The sequence below is a fragment of the Octodon degus genome, unplaced genomic scaffold (assembly GCF_000260255.1).
Source record: "Octodon degus isolate 3935 unplaced genomic scaffold, OctDeg1.0 scaffold00059, whole genome shotgun sequence".
NCBI lineage: Eukaryota > Metazoa > Chordata > Mammalia > Rodentia > Octodontidae > Octodon > Octodon degus.
This window is the reverse complement of record NW_004524635.1, coordinates 12,574,313-12,579,536: the sequence shown is the minus strand read 5'-3', so window position 1 is coordinate 12,579,536 and position 5,224 is coordinate 12,574,313.

Genomic DNA, 5,224 nt, shown 5'->3' with positions numbered 1-5,224 from the left:
AGTAGTGGGTTATCCGCAGAAGTTGTTGACTTGAGCCTTTCACAGCTCAGGTGATTTCTTTTTACATGAAGAAACTTCAAAAAGATGAGATCCCAATTGTTGATTCTTTGAAGTATTTCCCATGCAGTTTCATTTTTGTTCATGAACTCTCTACCTACCCCTATGTCTGTCCTTAGGATTTCTACCTACTTTCTCTTCCAGAAGATTTAGTATTTCAATTTTAATATTTAAATCTTTGATCAATTTTGACTGTAGTTTTCTGCATGGTGATAAGCATGGGTCTATCTTAAGACTTTTGCATGGGGAGTCAATTTTTTCAGCACCATTTATTAATAAATGAAGAGGCTGTCTTCCTTCCATTGAACATGTTTGTGATGATTCCTGACTTTCTTTTGTTACCCAGGATTGATTTTCTATTCTAGGTCTCTGGTTCCATATGAATTTTTTTTCTAGGTATGTGAGTTATACTAATGGTATTTTAATCAGGATTGTATTGAATATAACAATTTTGGGAGTATGGCCATTTTCATAATGCTAAGCTTTGGTAGTTCATATGTAGCTAGGAATCTGTCCACTTCTTATGTATTTCCCATTTTGTAAGTGTATTTATTTGCAAAATAAGTATTGTTAATCTTGTGAATTTTTATTCACAAGATTTCTATAGTGATTGCACTTTTTGTTCCTCATTGCATGAATTTGATTGTTTTCTTTCTTCTTTTTAATGAGGTTTTCAATTTATTCTTTTTTTTTTTAATTTTTTTTATTTTTTATTTTTTATTTATTTGAGAGAGAGAGAGAGAGAGAGTGTGTGGTGTGTGTGTGTGGCCAGCCCAGCCCACCAGGGGGCGGGGCTGGCTGGCATGTGGTGCTGGGGGATTGAACCGCGGTCCCTGATGCTTTGCCAAGCTTGTTCTAAGTAGGTGCCTTAGACCACTGAGCCATCTCTCCAGCCCCTCAATTTATTCTTTTAAAAAACCAACTCTTTAACTTATTAACTCTTTGAATTGTTTTCTTGTTATCTCTGTTGCATTTATTTATTCTCTTCTATTGTTTCCATTGCATTTATTTCTGCTCTGATCTTTATAGTTTCCTGACTTCTTTGGGCTTTGGACCTGACTTGCTCTTTTTCTAGGAGTTTGAGGTGCAGCATACAATTGTTTATTTGGGCTCATTCTGTTTTTCTGATGTGAGAATTTATCACTCTAAACTTCCCTCTTAAAGACAGCTTTCATTGAATCCCACAGGTTCCAGTAAGTTGTATTTTTGTTAGGTTGTAAATAGTTTAATTTCTTCTTTAATTTCATCTTGATTGTTCAGAAGGGCATTAGTTTCCATGTGTTTGTAGTTTTGCTATTTCTTTTGTCAATAATTTCCAGTTTCTTTGCACTATGGTCAGATATGGATGAGATAATTTTGGTTCCTTTGCATTTACTTAAACATGTTTTATGTGGTAGCACATGGTCTGTTTTGAAGAATGTCCCATGTGTATCTGAGAAAAATGTGTGTTCTGATCCTGTTGGGTGGAACACTCTGTAAAGGCCTACTAAGTCCATTTCTTCACAAATTTGGTTTATTTCCATTATTTCTTTGCTTAAATTTTGCATGGTTGATCTATCTTTTTATGTTAGTGAGGTGTTAAAATCCCTCCAGTTCAATTATGTTATTCCTCATTAGACTTTTCATGTCTGTTAAAATTTGTCTTATATAGTTGGGTGCTCCTACATTGGGACATATATAATTATCTCTTCCTCTTGTACTTTTCCCCTAGCAAGTATGTAGTTACCTTCTTTTAATTATGCTTCCTCTGAAGTTGACATTGTCAGCAACCAAAATGGCTATCCCTTCTTTTTCCTGTGTTCCTATCACATGGAGTATCATTTTTCCATCCTTGATGTTCAGTCTGTTGATTTGAGTTAAATGAGTTTCTTGTACACAGCATAATGTTGGGGTTTGTTTCTTGATTCACTCTGCCAGTCTGCTTCTTTTGAATTGAGGTCATTTACGTTGATGGTTATAACTGATATGTATTGGGTTATCTTCATCTTGCTTTTTTATTGTAGGATTTCTACTTTCCCTCTTTGCTTAATTATTTACACTTCTTGGTGGTCCTCTTCTGTGGTATTTGAAGTTGTGGCCATACTTGTCTCTTTCTAAAATATTTCTCAGTACTCTTTGTAGGAATGATTTAGTTGTCATGAATTTCTTCAGTTGTTCTTTGTTATGGAAGCATCTAATCTTTCCAGTAAATTTGATGGAAAGTTTTGCAGGGTACACCAATCTGGGTTGAAAGTTGTTTTCTTTCAGGTCCTAAAATATCTCACTCCATGCTCTTCTTTATTTGATGGTCTTTATTGAGAAGCCTGCTATGATTCTGATGGACTTTCCATTATAGGTGATCTGTTTCTTCTAACAGCTTTTAATATTTTGTTCTTTTGCTCAATTTCTGGGTTCTTGATTATAATTATGTGTCTGGGTCAAGATGTGTTTTGATTATGGCTAGCTGGAGTTGTATATGACTCACTTAGCTATATGTCAGATCTTTTTCCCATGCTTGGGAAATTTTCTGCTACTACTACTACTGCAAACAATCCTTTTATATCATTTGTGTCAACTTCAGCTGTTTTGTTGATACCTATTAATTTTATATTATTTTTCTTTGTATCATCTTGTAGCTATTATATCATTTCTTGATTCCTTGTTTTTAAGAGATCTTTCCTTTCGTGTTCAATCTTCAAGGTCTGAAATTGTATGTTCTATTTTGTTCAAGTGGTTTTTGCCAGCTTTCAATAGAATTATTGTCTTGGATACTTTTGAATCTGTTTCATGCATTATAGTTCAATGTTTCCATGATTTTCTTATTTCCTTCTATTTTTTAATATGTCTTCCTTAGATGTATTGAGCAATTTTCATGATTGTTATTTCCTTTTTTTTTTTTCCCCCCTGTGAGATTACTTCTGATCTGATTTCTTCCATAGCCTGATGGAGTTGTTTCTCTACTTCAGTTGCTGTCATCTCAGAATTTCTGGTGTGTGCCTTCTAAGTTCTTCTGTCTCCTGGACATGTTTTGGGTGGGCTGGAGGCCTGAAGAGTGCCATTTGTTCCTTTTGTCATCTTTTGAAGCCCCAATGTTCTCCCTGACTCTGTCATGATGGTAGGAGAGTAGTGTGTGGGTGAGCAAGGCCCTCAGGAGAGAGGACAGCATAGGCACAGCAAAGCTCCCTCTGTGTGGGGTTCAATGTGGCTTCCACCTTGCTGAGGGGAGGGGGCAAGCCATCGCTCATGATGGGTGTGATGATGATGACTGCAGGCCAAAGTTGTGCAAGACTCTCTTTATGGTGGATCAGAGCAGGGTAGGGCTCCTTAAGGTTCTCACAGGTCCCTGTGGCAGTCTTCTGAACACCTGAATCCACAGCAGTCTCCCAGTTCTCTCCAGCAGTCTTCAGAGTGAGGACGGGTGCTTGTGGCTCAGTGAAACTTCAGGAAGAAGGCTGGCAGTCAGGGATAGGGCTGCCAAGTCTCCCTGACAGTCTTTAGGGGTAAAGATGGGCAGCCACAGCTCAGCAAATCTCCAGTGGAAGGTTCTTTTTCATTTTTTTTTTTTTTAATGTATTTAGTACAGGGTCTACAGGGTCTCACTACACAGACTGAACTTATAGTGCTCCTCCTGTTTTCACCTCCCAAGCACACACCACCATGCCGTCTCAGTTGCTATCTTAGCACACTCCTGGAGCAGGACAGCACAGCATGCTGGGAACTGAACTCCTGTCCCAGTGTTTTCCCCTCATCTTCACACTTATTTTAAAAAATAACCATCTTTTTTTTTTTTTTTTTTTTTTTTTTTTTGCGGAACCGGGGATTGAACTCAGACCCTTGCGCTTGCCAGGGAAGCACTTATTCCACTGAGCCATCTCCCTGGCCCAAAATAACCATCTTTAATGGCTGTTAAGTGGTATAACATTTTGGTTTTGATTTGCATTTCTCTGATGACTAGTCTTTTGCCCACTGGTAAGACTTAGTTATGTTTGGTAGATAGTAATCTTTTATCAGATGTATGGTTTTTGTTTCTACCATTGTATGGGTTGTGGTTTGGCTGTTGACAGTGTTGATATAGAAAAGGTCTTTACTTTGGAGCTAAGGGCCTACACCTGCCTTACCATTACATCCCCAGTCCTTTTCAAAGTTTTAAGATTTTGAGTCAAGTTATTATTAAATTGTTCAAAATCGTCTTAAATGTTGCAGTTTGCCTGTCTCAGCCTTTTAAGTAGCATGTAGCATAGTGCCAGGCAAAAAGTATTTAATTTTGATGGTATACATTTTTTCTTTTGTCACTTTGCTTTTGGTATTATATACAAGTAATCATTACCTGCTCTGCTGTCATGAAGCTTTTGCCATATGTTGTCTTCTAAATTTTAGCCTTACATTGAGGTCTCTGGTCCATTTTCATTTACTTTTTATATTTCATAACAATCCACCAGTGTCATTCTTTTGCATAAATACTCAGTTTTCCCAGCAGCATTTATCAAAGTGGTTGTCCTTTACTTAGATAATAATTTATTAGTGTTTGTAGTACATAATGTTTACGTCTTAGGGAGTAGGAATGCATAACATACCTTGTTTACATTTCCTTTTCCTTCTCCCTCCATTTCTACATCCCTTTCCATTTATTTACAAGTGATTTCTCATTGTCCTTTGGGTTTTTCTGCATTGTCCATTGTTTGTAAAAAATTATGTATACTTTGGGTTTCTCACATAAGTTATCACATAACGCGATACTTAAGCTTGTGTCTGCTTTACTTCACTTAACATTATGGTCTCAATGTACATCCATTTTCCTATAAATGACTCACATTTATCCATTTTCTTTATTCATCTGTTAATGGCCCCTTCCAAGCTTTAGCTATTGAGTTGCTATAAGCATGGGATTCATGTATATTTGCTTTGTCTTTATCTCTTTTGGGAAAATAGCAAGAAGGTGAATAGGTGGGTCAAATGGAAATTCTAGTTTTCTGAGCAAGTCCCGTAATGATTTCTTTAGTGGTTGTACCAGTTTACATTCCTGCCAACAGTCTAAAAGTGCCCCTCTTCCCTACCCAGTCTCAGTCTTTCTGGCACTTTTTTTTTTTGGTCATTTTTTTTTTTTTTTTAAGTAAGATGGAATCTCAATGTTTTATTTCTTTGATGACCAGAGATGTTGAGTATTTTTTCATGTATTGACCATTTGTAC